Raw genomic sequence first — 19,835 nt, forward strand, 5'->3', positions numbered from 1 at the left:
GGATGCCATTTAAACACTAAAATTAAGTCTGCTCCAAACACTGCTGCCGGGGAATGATCATTGAACTCACCAGGGAAGCATCAGATGGGGGTCTGTGTGATTGACAGGCGTGCCGGATTAGCCAGCCCCCAGACTCCTGTGTCAGCTACAGTAGCTCCCATTGGCTAGTTTTAAGCAATCACACAGAGACCCATCTGATGCTTCCTTAGTGAGTTTAATGATCATTCCCGGCAGCAGTGTTTGGAACAGAGTGCCTGATTCAGAGCCGGACGCTATTTGCGAACGGTCGTTCAGTAAAAGGGTCCGGCTATTTAAATTGAGCGCTCGCTCATTGCGGTCTGTTGACGCCTTTATGTCTGAGCGAGTGAACGAAACATGCGCTCGCTATTTTGTAAAGACGCCCCCTGGCCGCTCGCATCCTACATCATCTCCGCTATTTATTAATCGAGTACATCGAAAGGCGTCTGAACTGCTCGCAGTGCTTGTGGTAGGTTTTACTTCCCGCAATCACTGCGAGCAGTTCAGGCTAAAAGACAACCAATGACGTGGTCGATGACGCTGCTTTGTTAATTATGCACTCCCATTAAACGCCCGTTTTGACCGTTTGGCACGCCTGCGTTCGGATCTCCACTCTCCGTTTTCAAGCACCTTCCCCTGTTACCACCCACAAACGCCTCATTCTGTCACTCAAATTAGCAGACCCTCGCTGTTTTGCAAACGCACGATTTCCGACCGCAATGACTGGTTGGCGCATGCACATTACGATCCATACGCATGCGCAGATGTGCGAACATCGCTCGGAGCAAACGAGCGGCCGCTTACGAGCAGCTCTGAATCAGGCCCAGACTCTCCAAACACTGCTTTGAATCTCAAAGGAATAAAAAAAAATTAAAACAATACCTGAAGAGGAACTACACTGTTAAAACTAAAAGCACCATATCTTACATCTGTATGCGGATGATACTCAAATCTACCTATCCTTCCCAGATTTATCACCATCTGTATTGGTCTGTGTCACTGAATGTCTTTCTGCCATTTCATTTTGGATGTCATCTCGCCATCTGAAACTTTATATTTCTAAAACAGAATTAATTATATTTCCACCAGCCAATAACAGTTACCAACGTGATCTCTCAATCTCTGTTGATAACTCGACAATCCACCCTGCCCCACAAGCTCGCTGCCTAGGTGTCATACTTGACTCTGAACTGTCCTTTGTTTCCCAGGGGGTCATTCAGACCCGGTCGTTAGCGCCGATGCGCTCGGACCGGGTCGATGGCCCCCCACAGAGCCGGCGCCGTCGTGCGCATGCGTGAGACCCGCTACGACCGACAGCGCCGGTCTCGATCCAAAGGGGGCGAGCTGTCGATGTTGATTCACAGCTCGCCCTGTTTGGAAGGCGGGCCGGGGGGGTGGCAGCCCAAACGGAGGCATTCCCATGGGAACGCCTACCATTTGGGGGCAGCCCCACTGACATCACTAGTGTGCTGGGCTGCAGTGGGATATTGCTTGCGGCTGCTATGTAGCAGCCACAGCAATCTCCTATGCCTGAAGGGGGGAGCGTGGCCACGCCTTCTGAAATTAGGCCATGCCCCCTCTTTACCAGGGACCGGCGTGGCTCTCTACGACCCTGGCTGCACCACTCTGTCAGTCCCTCCATTGGCTGCCGGTTTTCTACCGTATTCAATATAAAATACTTTTACTTACACATAAGGTCATTAACCAAACCACACCAACATACATCTCTTCACTCATTTCAAAATATGTCCCAACCCGACCTCTCCGCTCAGCACAAGATCTGCGTCTCTCATCCCCACGCATTACTTGCTCCCACTCACGGTTACAGGACTTTCTTCGAGCTGCACCCACTCTATGGAATGCCTTACCACGCACAATAAGACTTTCCCCTAGTCTATAATCCTTCAAGCGTCTCCTGAAAACTCTCCTCTTCAGGCAAGCTTATCAGATTCCAGAACCGCCCACATAACCTTCATAGCTTCCATATCTAATTACATCCCCTTTCACAGTCCACACATAACCTCACACATTGTCTTTCTTTCACATCCTCCTGATATTTGGTCAACATTTCTGTGTGACTGGATCATGCAGCCCACCAAGAAACTCTCCATTCTGGCTGGACCAAAATGCAATATATAGCACCTATCCTTGTGTATCAATGCCTATTTCCCTATAGATTGTAAGCTTACGAGCAGGGCCTTCCTACCTATATATCTGTGTGTTACTACCCTATTTATGTTTACAATTGTAAAGCGCAACGGAATATGCTGCACTATATAAGAAACTGTTAATAATAATAATAATAATAATAATAATAATAATAATATGGCAGTTATAGAAGATATCAGGGCATGCTATATTTAAAAAAAATGTTTTAATAATGTAGATTGAAAGCCAATATACAAAAAATAACTACACTAATTAATTGCACATATGTATTGTGCAAGTAAATGCAAACTTCAAAATAGAATATATTGTAAACACTCCTGCTGCTGACATAAAATGTTTTTATAAGTAGAGTTGTAATTGTAACAAATTCAGATAAGCTTTAAACAAAAAATGGAGCATCACAAAAAGATATATATAAAAATGTTGCTGAAAACCAAGCTTATGAATAAACACGAGCAAGGAAAGGAACTTACACATGATATAGCTCTAATGTGGGAAAGGGGATAAATCAGCAGATTGTGGAAACATTAGGATCAATGAGACCCAAAATATATAATCCAGAAAGAGGTTAAATGTAAATTACCTCCAGTAATAATCTAACGTAATATATTTTTTTCCCATGAAAGATAAAGTATATGTATTTGATGTGTTCCGACACAATTATCACAGACTATATCATATGTCATTCTGGGGATCTGGTCAATATCCCGACAAAGGGGATGCCAGCGCTTGCACCTGTCAGAATCCTGGCACCGGCATCCCGAAGGCGAGTAGCTTGGTTAGGCACTAGGGGGAGGGTCAGGGTGAGGGGAGGGGAAGGTTAAGTTTAGGCACCCGGGAGCAAGAGTTAGGGGTAAGGATAGGAGAAGGGTTAGGATACTTACCAACAGGTGTCATATCCTAACCCTGTTGGGATGCCGGCATCGGGATTTTGACCACCGGGATCCCGAGCACCGGCATTCCATGCTCAACTCGTTATTCTAGATTTATCAAGGTCATTTAAATTTGATCTCTTTCTGGATTAAATATTTTGGGACTCATTGATTAAAAATTTTCCAAAATCTACTAATTTATCCCCTCTACCACATTAGAGCTATACCAGAGTGCCTGAATAATGGGACTTTACTATAGAGACAGGAAGTCCATAATATCTAAAAGTAATATAGGGGTCTGAGCATATGTGATATTAACTTACCTATATACTGTACCTCTGAATTGCAGACCGGCTCATATACTGGATAGTATACTGCATACTACACATGGGATTTTTTGCACAACAAACCCCTGCTTTAACTAGATATTTCTGTCTCAGTACTATACGAATTGTATGATTAACACCTTCCCACATTAAATTAGGCTATATAATAGCTATCATCTCACCATACTAGATGATAAGAGTTACAGGATAATACAAGATGGATTAATATAATCCTAATAGATCCAGAATAAGCATCCAATCATACATACCCTGTATAAAATAAGATTGTGCCCTATTATATGCAATTGCTGAGAGATCCTGGGAAGAATTCATATTTATTAATTTAATAACATATGACATAAGTACATATGCTGTCATTTATTCAGTAAAAATTCACCTTTATAGACCAGTTCCTATATATTGATAGGATACCCTTACAGTTTATTGAAACATTTTTAACCCCAACTTTATTTTTGTTCACTCTTTAATTCTTTCATATTTCCCTACTAATTGGGACTACTTGCCATTTTATTGACTACTAGCTGATGTACCCAGTTTCACCCTAGATATTTACATTTCCTTCATACCATCTTAACCTAACATATATGCTTAGTTTATTTTACAGTATGCCTCTGATGTGTGCTAGTATCAAGATTAAGTGAATTAAGTTTTTTTTAAAACAATTTTATTGGCATTAAGAGCAAAAAAACAGAAACACATTTGTACAAAAGCGTGAAGGGGGCTCATACCACACTCCCTGCACCCATATTTTTAGTACTTACCTCTCCGGAATCCAGCGTCGATGGTAGCAGAGCTGTTGAAATTGCCTGGAAAGTAGATGCTGTGGCTTTTCTCACTGTGTTTTGCGCATGCGCAGTAGGGAAATCACTGGGAAAATGGCTGCTGTGCTATTTCCCTGGTGACCTGCGCATGAGCAGTAGACTCTGGGCACAGATTAGTGCCCAGAGTTTAGTGCTGTGCTCAGTGCACTACCTGCCCCCGGGGACAGAAGAGGGGACCCCGGATGGAGAATGCACATAGGCCCCCTCTTCTCTTAATACGCAAATGCGTGTTATCCAGGATGCCTCCCTCCTCAGTGGCATAGAACCTCTAACCCTGTCTTCTACTACATCTCCTCGCCATTCCCTCAGATTCCTCCTCTTCTCCACCTGTCCTGTTCTCCCCTTCTGCTGTCCTGTTCTCCCCTTCTTCCCCCTCCTTCAGATACTCATTCTCTTCAAAAGTAAGTGAAGTATCCAAATGGAAAAAACCTAGTGTTAAGTTCTCAGCAGTGGCGACTCCAGGGATGGGGCTGCAGCGCAGTCCAATATTTAAATAGGGGAGCCACACCCACTGTCACCCCAATTGGTACCAAACGTCACTGGCAGTTGATGTGACTCCGCTATTTGAATATTGGACAGTGCTGCAGCCCCACCTCTGAAGCCACCACTCAACCCAGACCATGAGCTTACAATCACACAGCACTTGGGACATGTTCCTTTGTCACCCAGTCACTCGGTCGAGAGGCAATATTTAACTACTTTTCACCCCCTTAAGGGGTCGAATTTTGAGAATTTACTGCTTAGTGGGTGACTATGTAATACCCCACTGGGAAGAATACAGATGGTGTAGTGCAGATGTAACTGGCGGCAATTCAGTCCACATCCTCAGAGAGGCAAGGGTTCCCCAATCAGACACAGACAATGGGAGACAAAATTCATGCAAAAACAATCTGGATTTATTTTTAGTAACCCACAAGTACTGAATGGGTCACTGTTATAGAATAATAGGTTTGGTACAATAAACACACAATAAATCACATAAATTACAATAACAAACTATTACTGCTTTTCTAATTGACTATTCCTATACTAAATTAGCAATGTTCTTTTCAAATTAATAAAATGTCCCAATAACCTAACATAGATGACATGTCTTTTATAACCCAGGTTACGGGTAACTCCTTGTGACATGATGGGGCTCTTGAAGCGTATTTACAACTGAATGTCAAGCAGCAATGTTGCAGTGTTGATATATAAATTATGATCAGTGTCTCTCTATCACACATAGAAGTTGTGTGTAATAATGGATTCCTCTCACCAATCTGAGGACCAAAATTAGGATGCGACTTTCTCTCCAGAAGATAGCCACAGCAAACAACTGGACAGGACTCTCAGATTGGCTTACTATGTGGCACTATACGTTCCAGCCACTCTTCTATATTTTTCTCTGTCTGTGACTTCAGCTGTTTATTACTCTGCATGGCGTCACCTCAGCTCTCCTCCCACCGCAGCTCCAACTGTCACTGGCCTGACACTGGTCATGTGACCTGCTGCTCCTGACCTCTTCAGTAGCTGCAGAGACCGCTGGGACTAGTCTGCCTATGTAATGCCAAGTCAGACAAATAACTCACATAGTGGGGTATTACACCTATGTCATGGGAGGCATATACTCCCTGAATTACATGTTTCAGTGTCAAGGGATTTGGGCTGGGCGTTGATGAGTCAGTCTGTCAGACAGTCAGGACATTTGTTTAAATATATATACATAATAAAAGTTATGTTTTAAACTTGATCCTTTATAATCTTACCAAGTTGTGCACCTATGAAATCTTTAAATAAAAAAAACAATCAGTCTCACTTTGTATGTTTTATTATTTATTTTCATTAATTTGCATTTTTAAGTGTTTGTATTGATTATCTGACTTTTTAGAACAACCTAGTTAACTATATTTTATTTTGTTTTATTAAATTAGTCATTATCTGTTAGAGAACTGTTAGGAGACATGGTCATATCTTATATACTTTGTAATTTAAAATAAAATTAATTTCTTTCACACCTAAAACTATAAAACTATTGTAGTGGACAATTCTACTTTTCCTGTGTGCACAGCTCAAGTAAAGTGAGTAAAGAAGGAGGTTGTTCATTGGACAGATTAAGTCCTGGTCATACAAGGTATTATATATCCACGTTTAAGGTGTTTACGCAGTTACATTTATATGCTCTAAAGCCAGCGCTGTAGATTACTGTATCTTGTATTGTATATCCATCTTTGGAAGCTATTTTGGATGCTTCCGTTTATCTTCTCAGCTGCAGTCTTTAGATACTGTGGCGCCAGCAATTTCTGCTCTGACAGTATGGGCTAAATGTAATAGCTCCAAACTTCCAACATTGCGGGGATTTATGCGAGTCTCCAAATGTTTTTAAAGTGACAATCCTTTTAAAGGCTAAACCAGTAAAACAAACACACCACTGCTGGGCAGTACACTCACTGAGAGTGAGTGTACTACCCGGCGGCGGTGTGTTTGTTTTAGCAGCCAATAAGAGTCAGACAGACTCACATTTTTTTGACTAAAGCAGACCCTAATAGTTGAAGAACCTGCCAGTTTGTTACTCTCTCTTTATGGGCCAAATCTAATAGCGTTAGAGTTTAGAAAATGTAAGAGAAAACTATTTTAAAAGACACCAATGTAATCAAATCACAGAACATGTAAACTTGCATGTTTTTCAGACTCAAAAAACTCTCAAGATTTAAACTCATCTAAGTGTTTCCTGTTTTGAAAATACAACTTGATCAAAGTACAGTATTAGTGTGAGAGTTTTACTGCTAAGCTCTCACATTTTCTAAACTCTCACCCTATTACATTTGGCCCTATATGTTTGATAAGTTAAAACGAACTAGGCAATTAAATGCCATCATATGCAATTTGTAAAATAAAGCAAAAAAAACCCCAGATATTCTGTTTGTGCAATATATATATATATATATATATATATATATATATATAGATTTACACAGTGGAAAGAAATAAATATAAAAAATATAGAATTAATTTTAACTAATTCCGACTTCATTTTGGATGTCGTTATCTTTAAACATTTTTGGCATGTTAGGTTTCTGTACAATCTCTGGTTTCACAGAACAATTCTAGTACTATAACTATCAAATAATTACCATTGACAAATGATTCGTAATGAATATAAGACAAAAAAGACCCACATAAAATTAATTCTTGCTTCATATAAAAGGTTTAGACATTATAAAGTTAACAAAGTATTGCACAATTTAACACATTAGACATTTAATATTGGAAAGTTACAGGAAACCAAATATAAATACGTACATAAAATCCCAACATGATGAATAAGTTTATGATCTTGATAGAAAAATAGCTTGCATTAAAATCATATTCATCTAATCGGGACTCTTCTGATGTTTTTTATGGTGTAACAAAAAATATTACTGTATAACAATATTGTGTGTACTGTACACTGAATTTTACAGTAATCCTGTACACTTTATGCAATTTTTGTTGTATGTGCTGCATTTAGATTTTATTCTAAACCACCCTTCACACAAAAATCACAGAAACAACTAAAACATTCCTCTTCATAAATACATTTAAGTTAATTTACTTGTATAAAATTACAAGGTAAAATGTAAAACAATACAAACATCGACTGAGTCTAGTATCTTACCCCTTCTATTTCACTCAATACTTCAGACATTTTGAGATGTTGTAGGTTGTACTATTAATACGTTAGTGTGGATGGTCAGGAAGCAGCATATCTTTACTTTTCTTTGTCTTACATGACTGAGCACAAGGGCGGGAGAGACAGAGAGGGAGGAACAAATCACCAGCTGCCCTTCGCAAACAGGCAGTGTTTAGTTCTTAATAATTATTCTGTTAAATGTTGACTGTTCATTGTTCAGTTAAGCAATAAACAGCAATAATAAAACCCTGATTCAAATAATAAAAGGAGGACACTTTCCAATTCAGGAGCTGATGTACTGTAATTCCTCTTTTGTGGGAGGGTGGTCTATTCAAATCACTATCAAACTGCAGTGTGACGTGTCTTTATCATTTTTATGATAGTACATTGATACAGCTTTAAGCCTGCCACTTTTAACATGTATCATGCAAATATTGCAATTGATAATTACAATACATTTATTGACATTTAGCAGAGAATTAGAAATGTTTTGTTTTTAGATTGGTAATAAGAGAAAACACTGCAGCTCTGGGAAGGGGATGAGGACTTTAATCTGATACCAGGACAGTTTCCCTACAGGATATTTGCACAATATCAACTTAATGCTACCTTATCAAATGCATTTAAGTAATTAGTAATTTAAGTTAATAGTGTGGAGAAAGCTTTCCAATCTGCTGGGGAAGCATTTTATTTTAGATTTTTAACTTTTAAAAAGTGTGAGTTTGTCCTGCAACTCGCAAATTTAATAGCCTGTGCATTTTTCAGCTAGAGGCTACTACTGTACATACAGTGTGCGAATTTAGGCAAATTTTGGACTATGTAAACTGACACCTTTTACTGTCACTAGCATTAAAAGGTGTGAGTTATACAGAAGCCATCACAGATCAGTGAGATCCGTGGCGGCTTCTGTGTTTAAAAAAAAAAAAGGGGGTACAAACCATACCCAAAAGCATAACCAGTCCCGGGCTCTGTCCAGTCTGTCCTGGTTCTAAAAATACAGGGACCAAAATGCGTAGGGGGCCCCTGTACATTAAGAACCAGCACATGGCTTTGCTGAGCCGGTCCTGGTTGTGGAAAAACAGGGGGCAAGATGAGTAGGGGTCCCCTGTAATCTCTATAACCAGCACCAGACTCTTTCTAGCTGGGGGGGGCGGGTAATGCCACAGCCAGGGAAAACCTTTCACTGGTTTCCCCGGCCAAAGCATTACCCCTGACTGCTAGTCAGCCCAGGGATCCCTGGGGAGGAGGGGACGCCTCCAATAAAGAGGTCCCCCTCTCCAGGGCACCCCAGGCCTTGGCTGATAACCCAGGGCTATCCCCAGCACCTGTGGGCGGTGGGTGCCGGGTTGATCGTGTCAAAGTGTATTGTAAAATAGAAATGTAAATATAATCTTTAGCTGTGGTACTACACGTCCAAGCAAGCCTCCCCTGCATGCTGGTACTTTGAGAACCCCACACCGTTTCAGTAAAAGTTTAATATAACATACATGCACATTCACTATCACATATACTCACCTAGTATCCCTGATGACATCATGTCCCCTTATCCAGTAGAATGTCATAGGGGTACCTATAATAAAATCCATACTCACCTCTCCTATGCGTAGTTCAGGTCCTCTTCATTCCATGTAGGCATCCAGGGGGGTTAAAAAAAACAAACTGAAATTTCCCGAAACCATGCAGGACAGGAGGAAAGGTACTCCTATGCATAGTTCAGGTCCTCTTCGTTCCATGTAGGCATCCAGGGAGTTAAAAAAACAAACCAAAATTTCCCGAAACCATGCCGGACAGGAGGAAAGGTACATATACTCCTGTCCTGCATGGTTTCGGGAAATTTAGGTTTGTTTTTTTAACCCCCTGGATGCCTACATGGAATGAAGAGGACCTGAACTACGCATAGGAGAGGGGTGTATGAATTGTTTATTATAGGTTCCCCTATGGAATTCTACTGGACAAGGGGACATGATGTCATCAGGGATACTAGGTGAGTATGTGTGATAGTGAGTGTGCATGTACAGTATGTTATATTAAACTTTTACGGAAACGGTGTGTGTGTTGTTTTTTACGTATTTCTTTGGCTGTGGAACTACAGGTACCAGCGGGCCCGTAATGCCCCACATGCTGGTACTTGTGGTTCTCCAAGTACCAGCATGCGGGGGAGGCTTGCTGGGACGTGTTGTACCACAGCTAAAGACAATATTTACAACTCTATTTTACACACTTTGACATTATCAACCCGGCACCCACCGTCCACGGGTGGCAGGGATAGCCCTGGGCTATCAGTCGAGGCCTGGAGTGCCCTTTATTGGGGGGTCCCCAGGGATCCCCAGGCCTGGGCTGACTAGCAGTCAGGGGTAATGCTTTAGCTGGGAAAACCGGTGAAAGGTTTTCCCTGGCTGTGGCATTACCCCCCTGCTAGAAAGAGTCCGGTGCTGGGTTTGGATATTACAGGGTACCTCGTTTTGTCCCGTTTTTCCACAACCAGGGCCGGCTCAGCAAATCACTGTGCTGGTTCGTAATATACAGGGAACCTTACACATTTTTCCCTCTGTATTTTTAGAACCAGGACAGGCTTTAGAAAGCCCAGGTCTGGTTATGCTTTTGGGGGGACTGCACATCATTTAAAAAAAAAAATATATATATATTTTCATATGTACACACAGAAACATGCACGTATCTCATGGATATGTGCATGTTTCTGTGTTACTGTGACCTGCTCAGGATATACTCACGATCCTGAAGCAGGTCTATTATTTGGGGATCTGTTTTATTGTGAGACTGAAACTCGTACCCTATTACGTTGGGCGAGTTGATTGTGTTAAATGTGAAAACATATGGATGCTATTTTGATAATGGCGATTTTTTGTAACTCAGAAAAAATGCGAGTTTACATGAACTGACACCCTATTACATTGGAGAGTTGTGAAAAACTGCGAGTTTAGCACAAAACTCACAATTTACCAAAACAGACAACCTATTGCATTTTCCCCAGTGGATCTGAAATAACAGCAACACGAGTAATGAAATATAAAAAAAACTATTACCCCTATTGGATAATATAACATAAGCAAACGAAAATGTAAAATTCTATAATATATGGTGGTTTTCATTATTACTGTATGTGTCACTTTTTTGTAAGAAGCTTTTAATGACTTTGCTCAGTGTGCAATTAAATATGCTCTTCTCTATCTAACGCTGGCCATACACCTGCACGATTTCGGGCTAATTGTCCGATTTTCGACGATTCTTACGATGAATTGTGTAGAAATCGTGTATTTTTGGATATTGACTTCTTGTACAGGGAAATAGAACATCTCCTGGACAAACATGAAGACTTAGAAAATAGGGAGCGGAGAAACAATCTCGTTGTTCGCAATGTTCCTGAATCTATTGCCCTCCAGAACTTCGAACTCTATCTGAAACATTTCTTCCTATTGCTTATTGAACGGGCTCATAAGGCTTTGCAACCAAAACCCAAAGATGATGAACCACCCAGAGATGTGGACCTATCATTTCTCTTATTTAAGACAAAAGATCAGTTAGTCAATGCCAGCAGAGGGACCCCATACAGTACATCTTAGCGGAAACTCAAATACAGATCTTCCGGGACTTTGCCCCCCCCCCCCCCTATTCTTAAATGTAGAGAGCAGCAAGAGATTACCAAGACTTTGCAATATAATGCTTATAAATACAAAATGGGGTTCCTTTTCCCTATGATTGTTAAAGTTGGGGTGGTGCCCTGTGTCTGTGAAGGACCCCACACAGAAGGCAAAGAGCATCTTCATATACTCAACTTCAGTAGCAGAGAAGCCAGAGCCCCCTCACACAGGAAATACCTGCTTCTTACCTGAATCTTGGGTATGTATGACACTATTACAAATGCAGCGTTCATTACACTGTTTTCATTGTTGTTCCCTTGAATTTGCATAGTTTTCAAGGTCGCCAGCCCCTGCTTTGTTTCCTTTTGGCCTTATTTTAGCCAGAGAGATGCCTTTTGTGCCTCTCTTCGATAGCCTGGGCCATGGAAACAGTGACTGGGCTGGGACCCCGGACCAACAGTTCAGTCCTTGATTTTTCATGTTACTTTTTTTTCGATATATATATGTTTTTGATTATCCTATCATTATCATATTTTAACATGTTGCTTATTGTAGGTATAGTGATCAATTAGTTTTGTTTTACATTTTCTATGATCATGGATGGGCAGCATTTTGTCCCTCCTCTCTCAATTCATTTCACTTTGGCTTTTTGTTTATTGTGAAAAAAAAGAACTTGGCACTGATGATATAGTAAATAGTAGTTGAAATAATTGTGGAAATGATCAATCAAGCAGCAGAGAGCCAGTGTGCTTGTGGTTACACACAAACATACACCTAGATACTAGGGGGTAAATTTACTAAGAAGTGAGTTTGGTCGAGTTTTTTAGTTTTTAAACTCGCTTTGCTTCACCAAAACTCGGGTGAGTTTTCCCTTATCAAACTCGCAAATTTACTAGGAAGTGAGTTTAGCTGAAAGTGAGATTTTCGATGGTGAAGCAAAGTGAGTTTTTTCTTCCAAATTGCGAGTTTAGTGGTGAGTTAAAGGTGAGTTTAAGGAGAGTTTAGATGAGAGTTTAAGGAGAGTTTAGATGAGATTACTTACTGTAGATTGCAGTGTTTTCTCTCTGCAAAACTCACACGAGCAAGCAGCCTGCACATATCAGTGAGATATGTGTAAGCTGCTTGTGTGTTTTAACCACTTAACTGACGAATTCTTTTTCCAAAAACCGCTCCAAAATTGTCGGTTTCTTTTATGATTGAATTAGGTCAAGAACATAATTTTAAACTTATTCATCACTATTTTATTTGAAAAATTTTTTTTTTTTAAAACCCAGTATACCATAAAAATAGCAACTTTTATGTTACACTGTAGTGATGGCCATTGACAGCTGTACCATTGATGGTTCAACCATCGTTAGAAGCCATCAATTGTTTAGCGATTGGGCAAGATCTGTGTAGACCACAACTGTCGATGTTTCCTAAACATCGATTGATGGCTATCATCGATGGTGCAACATAGATGGCCACCAGCAATGGCAAACCACTTGTTTTTCAGTCAGACCATCAATGTTTGCAAACCATCGATGGTTGGTTGCCATCCCTAAACAGAAGCTCTGTGATATCTATCGATTTTATATATATATATATATATATATATATATCGAACATATATATGTATAGAACATATATGTGTATATATATATATATATATATCTCTATCTATCTATATATATATATATACATACACACACATATGCAAATATATATATATATATACATTTACATATATATATATTTATATATATATATATAGAGGAGGAAGGTGCGGCACCCTGGCATATGAAGAAATGGCAACACGCAGTGGTTGTTTTTCAACGTTTCAGTTCACTTGGAACTTTTTTCAAGATAACAATTTAATGATACAAACATACCTTAAAAAGAAGAAGCCACACCTCGTGAAATGCCTCTCAGTCGGAACTGGGACTGCACACCCGCCCGGCGGCGCCAAAAGATGACGTCATCACGCTCCTACATGGGATAGTGACGACCCCATCAGTGACCCCATCACCATGGTTACCCATCACAACAATTACATAAATATTTTAAAAAACATATAGATCGAAGTACATCACAATTACTTCATGTTCAGCACTGTTGCTAGAAGGACATCTTTTTACAACCCTTTGTTGCTACTATGACCACAATTATATATCATTGTTGCAAAAAACTGCAACCGATGTGTACCTATATTATACCACTATAATAAATACATACTCAGGGCTATAGCAACCACACAAATGTCTAGTGTATATAAATCCTACCATTGGGATCACAAATCAATATTCCTAAAAAGGGGAACTACTGCCCTCCTATAGAGATGACTAGCTCACAAAAAACATGTATATGAAATACTTTCATTTAGCCCCCGGGGGTGTACTACATCCAAACGAGCGATCCAACGAGCCTCGCACTGCAGCAATTTGGTGGCCCGATCACCACCACGTAGAAGAGGAGGAATGTGATCAATCATACGGTAGCGAATGCTGGTTACCGGATGATTACACATGGCAAAATGCCGTGCCACCGGCTGTTCACTAGATCCCACCTCAAGAGCTTGGCGAATGGCGGACCGATGCGCCGCCATGCGCTCCTTAAATTTTCTTTCGGTTTTACCAATGTAGGTAAGACCGCAAGGACAGATAATTTGGTATACCACAAAGTTGGTATTGCAGCTCAACAGAAATCTGATAGATATTCTTTTGCCACTATGTGGGTGTGCAAAGGAATCTCCAGCTATGAGGAATTGGCAAGTTATACATGTACATTTAATGCATCCCACTTTTTTCTGTATAAAGGATCTGTTAGTGGGAATTTTATTTAGTTTAGAAATGTCCGTTTTGACCAAAAGGTCACGCAAATTACGCCCTCGTGAGTAACAAGGCATCAGCTGGCTATTCTTAAGGTAAAGATTTTTATCTGATTCTATGATAGGCCAATGTTTTTTTGAAATTTTGTTAATTACTGGGGATGCTACATTAAACCTATTGACCCAGGGAAATTTTTCTACAGTGGTCATGTTTTTTTCTCTCCTAATTAGCAACTGTTCTCTATCCAACTGCATAACCCTATCTTTAGTTAATTCTAGAGATTTACGTGAGTATCCTCTGGAAAATTTTTTTTCTATAAGCTCATTTAATTGGACTGAGGCTCTCTCTGGGTCATTATTTATGCGTCTTATCCTTATCATTTGGGAGTAAGGTAAGCCCCGTATAAGATTTTTAGGATGACAGCTCTGAGCCTGTAAAAGTGTATTTCTATCTGTGGGTTTAGAGTAAACTGTAGTGGTTATTAGTTGATTTTCAACAATGATTTTAACATCTAGGAAATTTATGGTCTGTTGACTCATATCAAATGTGAATTTAATAGGTGAAATACTCTTGTTATGATTCTCCAACATCGATTGTAGCTCAGACGCTTCTCCACACCAAAATAGTAGTAGGTCATCGATAAATCGTGAATAGAGGAGAATTTTGCTGGACATCTGTGTGTTACCAAAAAACAATTCTCTCTCCACTTCAACCATAACTACGTTCGCATAAACGGTGCTGCGCTCGAGCCCATCGCGCAGCCCTTGGTTTGAAGAAAAGAACTTTTATCATAAATAAAATAATTATTTTTAAGGAGTAATTCCAATAACCTGAGCACATTATCACACAAAGCTGGTGTAAACGTGGCCTTCCTAGACAAAATTTTTTTGACACATAATAAACCAAAATCATGAGGAATGGAAGTATAAAGCGACACAACATCTATACCAACAAGCCAACATTTATCCGGTACATAGGAAATGCCCTTTAGTCTTTCCAATAAACTCGTAGTATCCGATAGCACCGAAGGTTCACTTTGAATCAAAGGTTGCAATAAATGATCCAAGAACATAGCACTCGGTTGTAAGAGAGAACCCCTAGCGGACACTATTGGTCGTCCCGGAGGGGGATAAGTGCCTTTGTGGATTTTTGGAATCAGATAGAATAAGGGCACTATAGGAAAGGCTGGTGTTAAAGCCTCCTTAAGTTTTGGTGTAATTAGATCCAAGTCCAGCGCTTCTTGAAGGATTGTTATTAATTTTTCTTTACATAATGATGTCGGATCTCCTGATAATGTAGTGTACACATCTTTGTCCGAAAGTTGTCGTTCTGCCTCTTTGCGATAATCGGCCAAGTCTTGTAGAACTATTGCCCCACCTTTGTCTGCAGGCCGGATGATTATATTATGATTGTTAGACAATGTTGTTAGCTCTTGGCATTCCAATTTGGACAAATTAGGATGAATCGGATTTTTATGCACATCAGCAGACATAACCTCTTGATCCACAATTCGAGTATAAGTTTTAATGCTAGGGTTAAATGACTGGGGCTCAAAGGAGGAGCGAGGACAAATCGCCCTAATATTAGGTGGAATTAAATCTTTGTTATCCATAGTCAGATCTTTAAAATGTTCTTTCAACTTAAGCTTCCTCTGCAGGGTATGTTTTTCTATGTTCCATTGAAATTCATTGAAGGGGACTGTAGGAACAAATGACAGTCCCCTACTCAGTAATTTAAGCTCACTGTTAGATAGTTCATAGGAGGATAGGTTGAAAACTAAACTTTGCGAGATCGCGGTGGTTTCGCTGACCGCCCTCTGCCTTTCATTTTGGCCACCTCTTCGCGTGTATCTTCTCTGATGCCACTTGTGCCAGCTCTTGTAGCTACCCCTAAAGGGCCTGCAGCTTGTTCAGATTTTTCGGGCTCACTATTGGAGCTAGTAGTGTCTTGCATTGAATCAGTGTCAAAACGGGTTTTCTGTACCCGATGTCTGAAAAAAGGTCGTCTATTTTCTTGAGGGCGTATCCCCCCTAGCCATCTATATACAGAATGTGTTTCATAATCCTGTTCCACTTTGAAAAGTTTTTCTTTTTTAAAATTAATAAGCTCTTTTTTATATTGGACCACCTGGGTTTTTAATTTGTCCAACCACTGGTTCTCAGGATCAGATTGTAAAACCGGTAAATGTATAGATTCAAACGTTGCTATTTTATCCTTGATTTTATTTAGCTCTTTAGTGGATTGTTCAATCACCATTAGTAGCAAATCAAATGAACATTTGTTTAGCACTGCTACCCAGCGTCTACAAAACTCTGAGTCATGCCGGCCTATTGTGGGGCAGTTTCTTACCCTGAATCCACGGGGAATTTTTTTATTTTTAAAGTAGTCACTTAACGACAGTCCATGGAGATAAAAATCGATTTCCTTTTTCTTGAGTCTCAATAGGTCTCTGTAAATCGTATCAGGGGATAGTGCTTCTGATTCATCCTTAAGCCCCTTACTGTATACAATACTCTCTGCCTCAGATTCAGTAAAAGACAAGACATCACCAATAGGAAATTTAGAAAAACATAGAGGGTCAGGTGTTTCTGATGCCATACTGACAGATATAGTCACTTGCTCAGGTATCGTGATGCACAATCTACAATCTGTTCTGGATGTGTATAACAAGCAGATCAGTAAAATAACTTAGTACATAAAAACAAATTCCAGTATGAAGGAGAATATGAGATGCTGCATCTGAAAACAAATAAAGACGCTGGGTGCCCCGTCTGGGATACTCACTACCACTGTGAGAACTCTAGGTACATGTGGAAAGGACTGGCACTCCAAAGAATGTGTAGATAGCTGCTGCCGGTGCCCTCACGATAAGGCAATTGTAGAGGAGGAAGGTGCGGCACTCTGGCATATGAAGAAATGGCAACACGCAGTGGTTGTTTTTCAACGTTTCAGTTCACTTGGAACTTTTTTCAAGTTAACAATTTAATGATACAAACATACCTTAAAAAGAAGAAGCCACACCTCGTGAAACGCCTCTCAGCCGGAACTGGGACTGCACACCTGCCCGGCGGCGCCAAAAGATGACGTCATCACGCTCCTACATGGACAAATTAAAAACCCAGGTGGTCCAATATAAAAAAGAGCTTATTAATTTTAAAAAAGAAAAACTTTTCAAAGTGGAACAGGATTATGAAACACATTCTGTATATAGATGGCTAGGTGGGATACGCCCTCAAGAAAATAGACGACCGTTTTTCAGACGTCGGGTACAGAAAACCCGTTTTGACACTGATTCAATGCAAGACACTACTAGCTCCAATAGTGAGCCCGAAAAATCTGAACAAGCTGCAGGCGCTTTAGGGGTAGCTACAAGAGCTGGCACAAGTGGCATCAGAGAAGATACACGCGAAGAGGTGGCCAAAATGAAAGGCAGAGGGCGGTCAGCGAAACCACCGCGATCTCGCAAAGTTTAGTTTTCAACCTATCCCCCTATGAACTATCTAACAGTGAGCTTAAATTACTGAGTAGGGGACTGTCATTTGTTCCTACAGTCCCCTTCAATGAATTTCAATGGAACATAGAAAAACATACCCTGCAGAGGAAGCTTAAGTTGAAAGAACATTTTAAAGATCTGACTATGGATAACAAAGATTTAATTCCACCTAATATTAGGGCGATTTGTCCTCGCTCCTCCTTTGAGCCCCAGTCATTTAACCCTAGCATTAAAACCTATACTCGAATTGTGGATCAAGAGGTTATGTCTGCTGATGTGCATAAAAATCCGATTCATCCTAATTTGTCCAAATTGGAACGCCAAGCGCTAACAACATTGTCTAACAATCATAATATAATCATCCGGCCTGCAGACAAAGGTGGGGCAATAGTTCTACAAGACTTGGCCGATTATCGCAAAGAGGCAGAACGACAACTTTCGGACAAAGATGTGTACACTACATTATCAGGAGATCCGACATCATTATGTAAAGAAAAATTAATAACAATCCTTCAAGAAGCGCTGGACTTGGATCTAATTACACCAAAACTTAAGGAGGCTTTAACACCAGCCTTTCCTATAGTGCCCTTATTCTATCTGATTCCAAAAATCCACAAAGGCACTTATCCCCCTCCGGGATGACCAATAGTGTCCACTAGGGGTTCTCTCTTACAACCGAGTGCTATGTTCTTGGATCATTTATTGCAACCTTTGATTCAAAGTGAACCTTTGGTGCTATCGGATACTACGAGTTTATTTGAAAGACTAAAGGGCATTTCCTATGTACCGGATAAATGTTGGCTTGTTGGTATAGATGTTGTGTCGCTTTATACTTCCATTCCTCATGATTTTGGGTTATTATGTGTCAAAAAAATTTTGTCTAGGAAGGCCACGTTTACACCAGCTTTGTGTGATAATGTGCTCAGATTATTGGAATTACTCCTTAAAAATAATTATTTTATTTATGATAAAAGTTTTTTTCTTCAAACCAAGGGCTGCGCGATGGGCTCGAGCGCAGCACCGGTTTATGCGAACGTAGTTATGGTTGAAGTGGAGAGAGAATTGTTTTTTGGTAACACACAGATGTCCAGCAAAATTCTCCTCTACTCACGATTTATCGATGACCTACTACTATTTTGGTGTGGAGAAGCGTCTGAGCTACAATCGATGTTGGAGAATCATAACAAGAGTATTTCACCTATTAAATTCACATTTGATATGAGTCAACAGACCATAAATTTCCTAGATGTTAAAATCATTGTTGAAAATCAACTAATAACCACTACAGTTTACTCTAAACCCACAGATAGAAATACACTTTTACAGGCTCAGAGCTGTCATCCTAAAAATCTTATACGGGGCTTACCTTACTCCCAAATGATAAGGATAAGACGCATAAATAATGACCCAGAGAGAGCCTCAGTCCAATTAAATGAGCTTATAGAAAAAATTTTTTCCAGAGGATACTCACGTAAATCTCTAGAATTAACTAAAGATAGGGTTATGCAGTTGGATAGAGAACAGTTGCTAATTAGGAGAGAAAAAAACATGACCACTGTAGAAAAATTTCCCTGGGTCAATAGGTTTAATGTAGCATCCCCAGTAATTAACAAAATTTCAAAAAAACATTGCCCTATCATAGAATCAGATAAAAATCTTTACCTTAAGAATAGCCAGCTGATGCCTTGTTACTCACGAGGGCGTAATTTGTGTGACCTTTTGGTCAAAACGGACATTTCTAAACTAAATAAAATTCCCACTAACAGATCCTTTATACAGAAAAAAGTGGGATGCATTAAATGTACATGTATAACTTGCCAATTCCTCATAGCTGGAGATTCCTTTGCACACCCACATAGTGGCAAAAGAATATCTATCAGATTTCTGTTGAGCTGCAATACCAACTTTGTGGTATACCAAATTATCTGTCCTTGCGGTCTTACCTACATTGGTAAAACCGAAAGAAAATTTAAGGAGCGCATGGCGGCGCATCGGTCCACCATTCGCCAAGCTCTTGAGGTGGGATCTAGTGAACAGCCGGTGGCACGGCATTTTGC

This window comes from Taudactylus pleione, unplaced genomic scaffold, assembly GCF_031769625.1.
Source record: "Taudactylus pleione unplaced genomic scaffold, aTauple2 ptg000392l, whole genome shotgun sequence".
Taxonomy (NCBI): domain Eukaryota; kingdom Metazoa; phylum Chordata; class Amphibia; order Anura; family Myobatrachidae; genus Taudactylus; species Taudactylus pleione.